This window comes from Cebus imitator, unplaced genomic scaffold, assembly GCF_001604975.1.
Source record: "Cebus imitator isolate Cc_AM_T3 unplaced genomic scaffold, Cebus_imitator-1.0 Scaffold163, whole genome shotgun sequence".
Lineage (NCBI taxonomy): Eukaryota > Metazoa > Chordata > Mammalia > Primates > Cebidae > Cebus > Cebus imitator.
In genome coordinates, this window is record NW_016107478.1 from 1,005,502 (window position 1) to 1,020,599 (window position 15,098).

Below are 15,098 nucleotides of genomic sequence, written 5' to 3' on the forward strand. Positions count from 1 at the left end.
CCACTCTATATTCAGTCTCGCATTTATCAGTCTATTTTTCCCAAAGCACAGTTCTAATGGTGTCACTCTCCTGCTCATATACATTTAGTGGCCCCCTTTCTGCAGCTGCAGAATAAGAGCCAGATTCCTTAGCCAGGTATTCACAGCCCTCCTTGGCCTGACCCCTCCCCTTTGCAGCCGTATTTCTCTCTATATTCCTTCTTGTACTTCAGCTCGACCTACATGGCACTATTTGGGATTGTTCTGACGCACCGTGTTCTTTCACACGACTGCTCTTCCACCATGTGAAAGAACCTGAAATGCTTTTCTTTCTCCATACTCCCAATCTCCTCATTTCCTTGTCATGTTGAGCTATTGGCTGTCCACTCAATGATCCTTTTTAAGTCTGTGCACAAATTATTTCCTCTGTTGGGAACAACCTTCTTCCTGTCTTTTGTCTGTAGAAGTACCTTCTAATCTTTCAAAACCAAATGCAAACATTGCCTCTTCTGGTGAGCTTTCTGGTCTCTCCAATAATGATGGCTTCCTTCTCTGGGCTCCACTTGCCCTCTTGAGTATCTCTACCTTAATTATGGCTCCAGTGTAAGTGGGAAAATAGATGGAAATAAGCAGTGGGTCTGTGATCTCTTGGAAAACCCAGGTACTAAAATTTGTTTTCTACTGCTCCGTTTAGGTCCCTAGTTAGGGTGACCAGCTAGTGGCTAGTAACTTGAATGGATTTATCTTCACATTGATCTTGCCTTTCATAGGATTTGACATCTAGCTGCTTCTTGGAATTAGATTTCATTTCCACGCAAAGTCATTTGCAAGAAAATCTCTTGCAATTATATTTTTGACTTTGCAATGTTTTATGCAATTCATGAGTTAAAAATATTGAAGACCAAGGGATCAAATGCACATGAGGCCAACCTGCGGAAGTTGGGTAGAAGAGCCAAGGGCAACCCATGATCAAGTTCTTGGACTCTGAAATTTGGTCAGAAAATTGGTTTTGAGTTTTATTATTCAGTTCCACTCCCAGGCCATGAGCAACTTGGATTTTTTTTCCCATTTATTTTTATAACTGACAATATCAAATTCTGGAGAACTCAATTGGTTTTCTGCTAACCTTGCAATCTCAGAGTACAATGAAGTGCAAAGAGCACTAGGTTCTAGTTGTCTAACGACTGAGTTCCTGTTTTATAGACTTGTATCTTCAACTATAAAATGAAGAAATTATAGTCTCCATGATTTCTTCTGGATTGAATATCTTCATTCATTTATTTGCTGTGTGTGTCATCCTACAGCAGAATTTAGCATACTATTCCTTTTTTTTCTACTAAGCACCAACCATGGGCTTCGTGTCTTCTCCCCCTCTGTCATCCACCGGTTAGCATCACCCAGACTTGTTGACTTCCTACGGTAAAATTCTAAGCAATTTAATTTGGCCTTCAAGGTCTTCTGGAATCTGTTTCCACCTGACATTTTCTAAGCACTACATCCCTCAATCACCAGCCCAGTATTTCCCAAAATTCCATGTACATTCAAGCCTTTATGTTTTGGTGCATGTTATTTTCTCTGCTTCAAATGCCTTTTCTGGTATCAGCATTTGGTGAATCCTATGCATGCCGTCCCTGGATACAAGACTATAAGGAGTCCTTATTCGGAATTTCAAGTGCATCAAGTTACCTGTTCTGCTTATCCCTTTCCTGCCTTGACCTGTTTTTGATATTTGAACTCTGCTCACCTCCCTAAAAAATTAGACTTACGATGTGTTTCTGATACTATATTTTGGTAACTTTTTTTGGAATCTCCAATTAAATCCAAGCCTAAAGTCTTTTCTTGCTTTTTCTCCTAATCTTAGCATCCTAACCTTAATCACTGCTACCCCATCCATTTAACAGCTCTCCCTCCAGCTGATTGAGAGATGTGGCTAAAAGACAACTCTTAGTCTGTCCCTGGCTCTCTTTTTCTACTTCTGGACCTTCAGAGGTGCTTCTCTTCTACTAGGACTTTCTTCCATTGTCACTGACTGACTCCAGCCCAGAAATGCCCTATCATTTCTGCTCTGGAAATGGACATGCATCTGATGGACCCCAGTCTCACCCACATGCTGCTGAGGCCAGGAACCCGCTCACCTAGTCATGTGCAGTAACTTCTGAGAGCTTTAGATTTAAGGAAGCCATATCTTATAAAAGCAGTCTTATGCAAAGGATCAGGAATTTCAAATTTAAACTTTCTAGTGTATTTTAAGCCATCTCCTTTTTAAAGTTTTAAAGAACAGTATATCCTTTGTCAGAAATAGAACTTCTTGGTATATTTTTATAAAAAATAAGCCTAGAGGTCAGATGGATATTACTCCAAATATTGGTGCTTCCCATTTGTTTCTGTATTACCTTGGGTAGGTTACCTTACCTCTCTGAGCACCAGCAACCTTATCTGTAAAATGATGATGATGTTACCTCTGTCACTGGGACATTGAGTAATCAATGATGTAAGTGATTTACTATGATCCAGCATAGGGCCAAACACCATCATTGCCCCCCTCAGCCCCGTAGGCTCCCTTGCAGCCTTTTGATAAAAGTCTTTTATTGGAATCAAAACAAATTCCATTCTGGGAAAGAACATCAAGTTTAAGGACTGCCTATTGGTTAGTAGGAGCCAGACCAAAGTGGGTTCTTGAATGTCAATCAGAAGCATTTAGATCTTTGAATTTCCACCTTCTTATTGCCCGTGATATTTATAGTCACAGAGCCGTCTCAATTTGTATGCATAGCAATCTAATTTCAACATGCTGTCACTGAAACTTTTAACCACAGGGATCTTGGGAGACCTCTGCCTGAACTTTTGTGGGTAGAAAAGGAAGATAGAGCTCAGAGAGCAGTCGTTTATGAAGGTCTTATGACAAACAAATCTGTACCATCAAGATTTCAAGAAGATTTTATATGATTTAGCTCATTTAAATTCTAAGGGGTGTGCATGTGTGTGGGCAGTTACTGTGATTATAGCTGCTACAGCTGCTACTATTACTGTTATTACTCTTACTGATAATAGTATTTAATATTAAAGGCAATTGAGAAGTATTATTATAGTGATTAAGGTGATGGTCATTGGAGATGGAATGCCTGTTTCAAAGCCAAGCTCAGTTTTCTTGTCATATATTTGGAATGAGGATGTTAGCAGTATCTATTTCATGGTATGGTTCTCAGAACTCAGTGTGTTTATATACATGAAGAGTTTAGGGAAGTGTTTGGTCAGAGTCAGCACCATATAAGTTGTCATTCCTGGCATGACATGTGGGCATGTTTAATAGTGTTATCACTGTGTATACTCATGACTTGTCTTCAATTTTAGGCAATCTTTAATTGATATTGAGAATCTATGAACACTCCAAATGCCTAGCACTGTCCTGTGCATATCATAGCATAGTGTTAAATTTCCTGAACTTAACAGGCACAGAACCATGCCCAAGAGATATAGGAGAATAAAAAAGTACTCAAGGGCTCCTGTTTCTCAAACTTGGAAAGACTTACATGGGGAGGAATGGTAGCATGTCAGTGCTATATGCAGAGTTAGAGAATAAAGATAGCATATTTTTATAGAATATCGCATTTACTAGGAAATTGTGAGTAACTTAACGTCAGGTAATGTTGAGTCATCCAGAGATAGAGAATAAAGGTGAAGTTGACGTAATTCTTAGATAAGCCATTGGTCTTGGAAGTACTCTTGTAGAGATCTGTTTCAGTCTTTACCTTTAGGACCTTCAGGAGTACTTTATCACTTTTCTTGCCCTTAAGGCTCCTTTGGGAATAATATTTGGGAAGCACTGACCAGCTGTACCCTCTGGGGAGTGATAACAGAAGGCAGAGTATGAGCACAGCCTTGAATAGTAAGCAGGAGTTCTGCAAGCAACAGGGGTGGAAATGGGCCGCAGCTTTCTGAAAAGAATGTGATCAGAGCAGCATTTTTTGAAGATCATGATGAAAACTGATGGTGGAGAAAAGGAAGTGAAAGGGACTGGAGTCAAGGGGACTAGTTCAGAGGCTTCTGTAGTCATTTAGGAAGGAAGTAAAGGTGTTAACTCATCATAGAAAACTTCTGACGAGGATATAGGGTGCAGGCCAGGAGACAGAAGGTAACATAGGAGTGAGGACCATGGCATTTGGGTTTTCTTCACATAACTTACTTGTATCTCCAGGGCTTGTTTGAGCCCCATCTAATATACATCACTTTCATTTGATGGTGGAGTGCTGCTGAATACACCCAACTTTATGGCTTGGTGAGCCGGACAACAGCCAGTTCACCATGGGAAGCTCAGGTCACATGGTAACTTGTGGTCCATGGTTAAATGTTCAATTTCTGCTAAGGCCCAGTGGGGAAAGCCAGAGGAGTGGTTATGGAGGTGGAGAGGAGAACAAAGTGAGAACAGTGGGCAGGGAAGTAGGAGTGAAATCTATCCCAAGGCAAAAGTAAGCCAACATGCCACTAGCCTGAGACGGACAATGCCAAAGGGCTGGGGGAAACCTTCAGAGTGTATAACCTTGGGGAAGTAACAAGACATAATTTGTGTTTTCCTTTTTCACATTTAAACTAAAATATGCCAGGTGTGGAATAGATATTAGAGACAGAATTTTAGAAGTTCAGAGAAGACAGCGAGAGCTTTGGACTGGATGTTGTGGAGAGGCGGAATGGGAGAAGGCTTCCAGAGAGATGGCACTTGGTCTGAGCCGCAAAGACTCAGTAGGACTTGGAGGAATGAGAGAGCATTGCAGACACGGGAAAGGCATTGAGCTTGAAGTCCTTAAAATAATGCAACTTGGCTCCTGACTTTGATTCATGGGGGAGGAATTCACCCAAGGCCATCAGCCAACTGGCAGAGCTCAAAGGTCAAGGACTGTACATTTTTTTCATAGCATTTCTCATTTTTTTGAACTTAAACGAAGCTGAACCCTGCAGGGAAATGAGCACATGTTACACATCTCCAAAGCCAGGAGGAGGCTTCATGGCCAGGAAACTGTGCTGGTCAGATAGTAATGCAAATGACTAACGCACCCTTCTGAAGTCTCATGTGGTTTGAGACCCCAGGAATCTGGACCAGGCAGGAGACACATAGGCGGTGGCTCTGAATGAGAATGAGGGTGATTACACAAGAGGCAGCTCAGTTTGGTCAAGCGTTGTTCTGGGAATCAGGAGAGAGGTTCTTTCTCCAGTGGCCCTGAACAGGGCAGGTTCATTTTCTGGTTTCAGTTTCCTCACAAATGTCCGGATCTGACATACTAGAGGGCTATGGATGACCGGGAAAATGTTTAGTCAGGTCTGCATTCCTAACGGCAGACCTTAAAATCTCCTGAAACACCTGCTTTACATATCCCTATGCCTTTAAACATGAAGCTCCCTTTACCAGGCCCAGACAGGGACAAGTCATTGTGCACATCTTCTACTTCCCCTTTAAGATTCAGTTCATTTTTCCCTGAATGAAGACAGAGCTGGTCATTGCTGCCTTGTGCCTCCACAGCACTTGGGAACACAAAATTTGTCACAATTGGGATCTTACAAAGAAATGTTAAAGGATTATCTCTTGTTTTTCCCCTGCGGGCTTTTCAGATTCAGGGAGGTCTTTGACTTGGACTTTTCAGATCAGAATTCTCAGCCTCTAACATTGGGCCTGCCTGGAAAAGGGGCAAATACATGAGACACAATCTTCACAGACATAAAACTGTTCCTAATGAAGTTGGAAAGACTAATCTGTTACTTGAGTCTGTGTGAGTGGGCAATCTCTTCACCTGCATAAGAGTTACCAAAAAAAAAAAAAAAAAAAAGTTATCAGCCGGGCACGGTGGCTCACGCCTGTAATCCCAGCACTTTGGGAAACCGAGGCAAGTGGATCACAAGGTCAGGAGTTTGAGACCAGCCTGACCAACATGGTGAAACCTCGTCTCTACTAAAAATACAAAAAAAATTAGCTGGGCGTGGTGGCACACACCTGTAATCCCAGCTACTCAGGAGACTGAGGCAGAATTGCCTGAACCTGAGAGGCGGAGGTTGCAGTGAGCCAGGATCATGCCACTGCACTCCAGCCTGGGAGACAGAGTGAGACTTCATCTCAAAAACAAAACAAAAAAAAGTTATCATAAGATAGCTTCTTGATCTACTTTTCTTTCCTAGATTTATATATTACAGGTGGAATATTAGATCACAGGGCATAGAGTTAGACAGATGTGGGTTCAAATGCAAGGTTTACCACTTGGCTTGTTATGTATGTTTTGTTAGACAATCCACTATACCCTCTGAGCCTTTTCTTCACCTACAAAATTCGATAATATTGACTCCAAAGATTTAGTGTGAGGATTAAGCGAAGCAGTATACATAAAACCAGCATCATCAAAGGTTTTAGAAAGTATGTTGAACACCTACTGTGTTCCAGTCTGACACTAATAACTTTTAGGGAATCGCAATGGCGTATCTTGAAAGTCAGGCAAAGTAGAGTTTTTCCCCAGGCAGAGGACTCAGAGGTGAATTTACTTTCTTCCTAATGGGAAGAGAATTGCAGATGGGTGGGCAAGGTTAGGCCTGCTTCAAAACCTGGCAGATACCCAGCTAGGCTTAGCTGTGTGCATCCTGGTGCCAAAAATGCTCATCCACAGAGCAGGGCTTTATCTTCAGGGAACAAGGGAACAGCCGCCCCCAGCTGTGCTTGCCACATGTGACTTTGCTCTGTTGAGACAAGCATTGCATGTGACCTGCTGCCCAGCAATGCCCCTTCCTCTGAGGCTGGCAGGGGCTCTTCCCAGAGCACCCTCCTTAAAGGCACCAAACAATGTGATTCAGGCAACAGCCACTGATCTCCTACTCTTCATCACCCCTGTTTGATCTGTGCTTGCTCATTGAATCTTTAACCAGACTAAGAAATAGCCATATTGTGCCTATTTAATACATGGGGAAACTGGAGCCAGCAAATATGTGATACCAGAATTCTTTGATTTATCTCAGCTTTAAAAATGGAATTCTTGCCGGGTGTGGTGGCTCATGCCTGTAATCCCAGCACTTTGGGAGGCCAAGGCAGGTGGATCACAAGGTCCATCCTGACTAACACAGTGAAACCTCATCTCTACTAAAAAAAAGAAGATTAGCTGGGCGTGGTGGCATGCGCCTATAGTCCCAGCTACTCGAGAGGCTGTGGCAGGAGAATCGCTTGAATTCAAGAGGCGGAGGTTGCAGAGAGCTGATTGCACTCCACCCTGGGTGACAAAGTGAGACTCCGTCTCAAAAAAAAAAAAACAATTCTTTCTTAAGTACTATAGAATGGGGGAAATCCATGCTTCATCTTCAGAACACATCAATAATGACAACACAATAGAAATCACATTAATAGTTAATATTTATTGAGCTATTATTAGGCATTGTGTAGGCAGAAGTTTTTTTTTTTTTTTTTTGAATAAGGCAGAGTCTCAGTATGTCCCCCAGGCTGGAGTACAGTGATGTGATTTTGGCTCACTGCAATCTCCACTTCCCAGGCTCAAGCATTCTCCTGCCTCAGCCTCCCAAGTAGATGGGATTATAGGCACCTACTACCACACCTGGCTATTTTTTGTATTTTTACTAGAGACAGGCTGTCACCATGTTGGCCAGGCTGGTCTCAAACTCCTGACATCAAGTGATCTGCCTGCCTCAGCCTCTCAAAGTGCTAGGATTACAGGCATGAGCCACCGTGCCCAACCTAAGCAGTGGTTTTCAAAGGGAATTAATTTTGCCCCCCAACCCCTGAAACATTCGAAAATGTCAGGCATTTTTGGAGTGCTATGGCATCTAGTGGTAGAGACCAGGGATGCTGCTTAACATCCTACAGTTCATAGGACAGTTCCCCACAACAAATAATTGTCTAGTCCCAAATGCCAATTGTGTGGATGTTGAGAAACCCTAATGTAAATAATTTCAATGGATTATGTCTTTCCATTTTTATTAAAACGCAACTAAATAGATATAGCTTTGTCCCTTTAAGACAGGAAATCTGAAACATAGGTTAGGTGCTTCTTGCAATATGGCACTAAGATATATTGATACTAGGAATTTGAACCTAGGGACCCTGACCTCAACAGAGCCAGTAGCTCATTTGAAGACCCTCAAAGTATCCAATAGAGTGACTGGTGCTTACAGAAATAAAAAGGCTGTCCTGTGAAGAGATGATTAGGGAAGTCCTCCTGAAAGGAATTCTGGGCTAAACTCAGACTCCTCTGAGGTCCCACACTGCAGTAGGTGGCAGGCTTTTGGCCCCAGCCCACCCTTCATGCTTCTCAGCCGGGACCCTCCACAGGGTCATGCTGTGCTCAAATGAGCAGGTGGTTGCGAAAGTGCTTAGAAAAGGACCAGAGCTATAGAAACATGAGGAATAAATATCTTCTCATGGGCTGTTTACAGAAAAATGCCTTAAAGCCTTTAAAATGTACACATCTCTGCAACCTACCTAATGTGAAGTATTCATGGGTGAAGGCAGTAGGGGAGACTCTTCAGGCAACAAAGTCTTCCATGTTACCACCCTCTTGAGCCCAGGGCAAGCTTCCATCTTTGGCTTAATGCTCATTGCCAATCATGCACAAATGTAATCCTATTTAGGTGGCCCCAAAGCACGTGTGAAGTGATTTTCCAAACTAATTGGACAAATTTGTTTTCTAGATTGGTTTTCTGGGGTTTGGATGGCTTTATTCTTTGAGTTTTAATCAGGGTTCTTAAGTTGACAGTATTTGAATGCAACTTCATTGTTTTCAGTTTACATTGCAATCGGCTCAGCCAAAGGAGGTCTCCCCAGTGTTTCTTACACCCTAGTCCCTTAATTTCTGTACTTAAAAATCTCATAATTCTTTGCTAATAGAGCTCAGAGAGCCCTAGAAACTATTTGGCGAAATCCAAACATTTTATGGATGTGGTAATTGGGGCTCAGAGGAAAAGGAAATGACTGCTATTATAATAATCACAATCATAATAAGCAAGAATTATCATGGCTAATATCTCTGCATATGTGTATAAGGTTTTAAAGCTTATAAACCATTTTTATTTAACTCTTCTTGCTTGAGCATCGAAGCGAATTCATTAGGCAAAAAGACAACAGTCTTATGTTGCAGGTGCAAAATAGACTCGTGAGTTGCTTAGAATTACACAGATAAGAGAAAATAATTCTTGTCCCTGCATCTAAACACAGGTCTTATGGCAAATTGTGTATTCTTGCCACTACGCATCTCTGCACATAGCTACTTAAGCAAAACCAATTTCCTAACCTTTTTACTGTTTTGAAGGGCATAAGGAGGCCATGTTTGATGGATCAGATCTGGGTTCAGGGTCTGTTTCTATACCTAACAGAAGTGTGCCCACAGACTAACTTGTGTGAACCTCAATGTCTCTATCTGAAGAACATATTTTTGTATAATTATTGATCATGTATTAGTACCTATTATAACAAAATGGTGCTTTCACTTTTAAAATGGTTACTCTGACTTTTTGACTTCAGCTGGCCAATGAGGTCACTATGTGGTGTCCTACTGCTCTTGGAGGCATAAGGTATTATTCTGGCCAAACTCTCATTCCTATGCCGAATAATAAACCATTCTCTTTCCTTAATGGGTGACCTGGTACTCTTGGAAAGTAAAACAAGTTATGAAGACTTGCTGCACCCAGAGGCATCCTTCATGATTAAAGGATAAACACACAAGTCTTTTGAGTAAAGTAAAATGTTTCTTTACAACAATTAAAACAATCTTCCCCAATCACATACTACGGCTATTCTGAAGCTGTTTTCCCACTCTAAGGTCAGATAGGGGCCAGGACTCTATTATTCTTTCATCTCCAGAATTTACTTTATTTGTAGCTTAATAAGAAGCAAGCATGCCTGTGGCCAACAACAACAAAAAAAGCTGATTACATGCAAGGCTGTATTAATGCTGTACAGCCTCCAGTAGCGTATCCCCTGTGGCCCCTTGCTTCCGTGCATGCTACATGGTCCCTACTTCTCGCTGAAAAGTGTGCTCACCCATCACATCTTGCATACCCCCAGCCCCCATAGCCTGCTCCTTCTGGGGCATCTGAGTCTCAGTGAATAACATCAACATCTCTGTTGTCAATCTCAACAGAAATCTGGTGGTCATCTTTGCATGGTGGAGATAAGAGAACCATTTCCTTTGGAGTTTAACTTTGAAGGGCCTTCCAAATCTAGCCCATTTGTAAGTTCCAGTCTCACTACCCTGATTATGACCACCCTCATGTACTACTTCAAGTGTTAAAATAACCTTTCCAAGTCTGCCTTCAGAAGTCCAATATCACTGGATAGTAAAGGTGAAAAATATCAGAGGTTGTATCATGAAGGTCTTATACTATGCTAAGGAAATAAAAGTTTATTTGGTAAGTAGTGGGGAGCCAAGTGATGGGGACAGATTTGCATTTTAGGAATCATTTTTACTGTAAGTGTAGATTAAAAGTGAATTAAAAGATAGATGAGTAGAAGGGAGGGGGCAGGCTAAAGAGGCAATCGCAACAATCTCTGTGAAAGCGTGAAAACTTAAGTAGTGTGGTAACAGTGGAGATGGAGCAACGGGATGGTATGAGAAGCAGTAATGTGGTAGAAATAAAAGGATTGGTATTTAACAGGGCCCAGGGGATGAGATGGACAAGAATCTAGGATAACGAAAAGGTTTGTGTCTTAGAATGCCTGGAAACATTTACATTGAAAAACAGAAAATGCAATGAGATGAAATATATTTAAATACCTCAATAGCTGTCAGAGGAAAAAAAAAAAAACTGATGATTCAAGTTTCTCAATGTCTTCCAAAAGCAAAACAAAGAAGACCAAAATTGGGAAGTGTAGACTTGAGTCTGGTATAAATAAAGCATTCTCTAAAAGATTTCTACTAAATGTTGCCCCAAATGGGCTCTGGTGGGGTGTTGATTAATTCACAGATAGGTCCAGTCTCTAGTTGCATAATGTGGATGAATCATTTATAAACATGAAGATTCCTTCAAACATGATGATTCTAGGATTCTCTGTGGCCAGAGGATTAACCTTATGAAGAGGTACAATGATGTCATCAAGACAGTACTGCTCTGGTAATTTGGTGCCCAGAGTTCTGGCTCAGTTCTGTGCCTGCCTAACTTACAGGGTGACATAAGTCTGTTGCATTTCTTCTCCCTGGGTCTTCCATCAACATAAAAAACAAGGAGTTGGTGTAAATAATAAAAACAGAAATACAAAATACCCAGTAAATAGTGGTTCCTTTTGTTGTAGTCAAGCATCATACCCTGTCTTTTATGTATTTTATAGTCTTTAATCCTCACAACTGCACTATGAGACATTAATATATCTCTCCATTCTACAAATAAGGAGCCTGGTGTTCACAGAGATTATTTCCTTTGTTGTGCTTATGCTTTGTGATTCTGTTGTTCCAGTGTCAAGGGAAATTGAAGCTAAGTCTTGTCATTATTACAGCCCACTAGAGAAAAGACCCACAGACTGCCAAAGAAGTCCCTGCCTTTTCTGGGGTTTGATTATTGCATCTTCCCTGGCTTCTGTAAGAGACCCCAAGGTCCTGCTTCTTATTCAAACTAGCTGGTATTTCCACTCCACGAACCATCACAATACTCTAGTTCTCAGGTAACTTAAAGCTGGGTGGAGGGTATAATTTTATATAAACAAATAGGCACAAATGGCCATCTTTTCCTTTCTCTCTTGAGATTGGGTGCCATGTCTGATTCACTTTTGTTTGCTCAGTGACTAGCGCAGGCTCTGGCATTTCTTAGGCACTCTGCCAGTATTTGTTGAATGAAAATGCTTGTGAAATACTTCATAATGATTATGAAAAATTTATTCACAATAGCTGTTAGAGTACATGTATATTCCACATCTACTATGAGCTCAGAACTGAACTCAAAGTGTGAAAAGGGCAAATTTGTGGAAGAAACATTTTAAAAAATTAGAACATACTCTATTTGAGATGCCCTTAGCATTCAACTGGAGCTCTCTAGTGGGTATCTACATATACCAATGGCAGAGCAACACAGGAACGTGGAGCTATGGATAGAAATTTTAGAGTGATAATATCCAGATAGGTGGCATTTAAGTCCATGGGACCAGGTAAGATCACCAAAGGAGTAAGAGTAAAGACAGAAAATAGGAAATAACCAAAGAAAAGCACCCTTAAGCACTCCAACATAGAAAATGGGGAAATGGGGAGGAACCAGCAAAAGGGACTAAAAATCATAGCAAATGTTGTAGGAGAAAAGCCAGAAGTCAAGAGAAGTGTCCCAGAAGCCAAGCGAAGAAAAGAAGAAGAAAGAAATGATTGATTGACTTAAGTGCTGTTGAAAGTTTAAAAAACAAGAATTTACTAGTATTTGTCAATGTACAGGTCACTGGTAATATTGATGAGGGCAGTACAGAGATGTGGGGATGAACATTTGCACAGAAGGGTGTGCGATCACTTGCTTGTTTGATCTCATATCCATCCCGTCCCACACTTCTTACTTTGTTTTACATTGCAGGGAAATTCAGTTTCTAATGTTTCTCACCAAATGACTTCAGAGCCGATTGTGTTTATGGGAGAACCTCGCAAAAAAATTGATGGACAGAATGAAAAAACCAGCTAGAATATGTCTCCCCCTACTTTGAGTAGACCTTACAACAGGGCTTGCATCTTCTCCATGGTTCTGGCTACCACTGGACAATCCTCTCTCTTTGTGGGTCCGAGTTCTTTCTGAGTAAGCCTGCTGAGGCTCCAGCTTTCTTGGAGCTCTGGAAACAATAGCTCCTTCCTCCGTCTCCCTCATCCTCCTGTGGTAGTGGCTTTCTGTCGTGGTTAATACTGGAGTTGCCTCACCTTTTGGTGGCCACTCATCTCTTCCCCATGCAGAGCCCACTCCCAGAGACACATCTGATTTATCCATTTGATTTTTGGTCAGCAAAATCCCGAGCCCTGTGCTCCACACATTCTGGGCTATTATCCAGGCATCCCTGTGGTTTCCAAGCACATTTTTGAGAAGGACATGGGGACCTGATCCCTAAGAACAAATGCCCCTTGGATATTTTAGGGACTGGCCCCTAGAGTGGCTGACAGTATATTAATAGCTAGGGTAGAGACAGTCCTCCTGAGACATAATCCCTTTCTCAGGTATGGTGGGCAGACTCATCCACAGGAAAGGTTTAACCAAATAAATGTGCTACCACTGTTTCTAAGTGTCCCATCTGAGGAATGCTGAAAAGAAGACAGACACATATATTAACTCAGCATATTTTGCATAAATGAATGGGAGGCAAATTCAATGAGCTACAGAAATGGAGAGTCTCAGTTTCACCCAATTACCATTTTTTCCTGGGTGAACGATGAGTTTCTGATATTTGAAAATACTAAAACCTGAGCTTATTAGAGTTTGAGTTTCTTGGCATAATTCCTGTGTTTCTAGGACTTCCTAGTCTACAGATGTAAATTGTGTACCTTTAATAATAATTACCCACATTTCACTGGCCTTTCCCCCCGTCTGCTTCTGCAGGCCCTTTAGCCCATCCCAAATATCCTACTGGGCTGACTCTTCCCTGTCTCTCCAACACCCCTGTCAGATAGTGCCAGTTCTCAGCAAGGTTCTGATAATACCTTCTCCCTTTTGATCTTAGGGTGGTAAATCCTTCCTTTAGTTGCTGGTCCCTGGGTGCCTCACCATCTGTGATGGTTAATACTGAGTGTCAACTTTATTGGATTGAAGGACACAAAGCATTGATCTGGTGTGTCTTTGTGAGGGTGTTGCCAAGAGATATTAACATTCAATCAGTGGGCTGGAGAAGGCAGATCCACCCTTAATATGGTAGGCACAATCTAATCAGCTGTCTGAATTTAAGCAGGCAGAAAAACATAAAAAGGAGAGACTGGTCTAGCCTCCCAGCCTACATCTTTCTCCCATGCTGGATACTTCCTGCCCTCAAACATTAGACTCCAAGTTCTTCAGTTTTGAGACTTGGACTGGCTCTCTTTGTTCCTCAGCTTGAAGATAGCCTATTTCGGGACCTTGTGATTGTATAATACTTAATAAACTCCCATATCTATCTATCTATCTATCTATCTATCTATCTATCTATCTATCTATCTATCTAGATGTGTGTGAGTGTATACACACACACACACATTCTATCCCATATGTAGATATAATGGGATAGAAAGAGATAGATATGTGTATGAGAGGGGATAGAATGAGAGAGAGATGTGTGTGTGTGTGTGTGTGTTTGTGTGTGTGTATATATATATATATATATAGAGAGAGATATGTGTGTGTGTATATATATATATATATATATATGTATATATAAATATGGGCACACACACGCACACCCCCCACACACACCCATCCATCCATCCATCCATCTCATTCTATCCCATTCCATTCCATTCCTTCTGTCCCACTAGAGAACCCTGACTAATACAGATTTTGGTACAGGAGTGACTCTAGAGGAACAGAATATTAAGGATAGAGTTCTTTTGTTAGTTTGGGGTCTCTGGATATTGGCTGCTTAATATGATTAGACCCTAAAATGCTAAAGACTCTACTTCCAGTGGTATGGAGAACACTGATAGTCCTTAGTGTGAACTGTTTAGAGTGTTATGCAAAATAAATGCATTTGACACTCCTGATTCATCCATCATTTGTGAGAGGCAAGGAGTTTAGTGACTCTGCACATAATACATTTGACAATATGTGGAGAACAAAGGAACATAATCAAGCTAGTTGGTTGCTCCTAAGTTCAATGGACAAAGTGATGAAAGAAAATGATTAACTTAGGGATTCTGTTTCCTGGCTTCAGGAGCAGATACTGAGCCTCAAATCTGCTAAGATTTCCCTGAGTGAGAGTCTTGTCTCCTATGGAGAAAGAGCTGAAATTCTGGAAAAACAGACACAAGCTCTTATCATGCAACTGGGTGACTTGCAATGAAAGGCGCATGCATAGCCTTGCGAGGTGTCTACTGTTAAAGTGAGGGTATTGATTCAAAAAGAATGGGACCCTGAAACTTGGAATGGGGGCATGTGGGAGGACCCTGATGAAGCTGGAGACACTGAGTTCGTAAACTCTGATGAACCTTTTGTGCCAGAATGAACAGCTT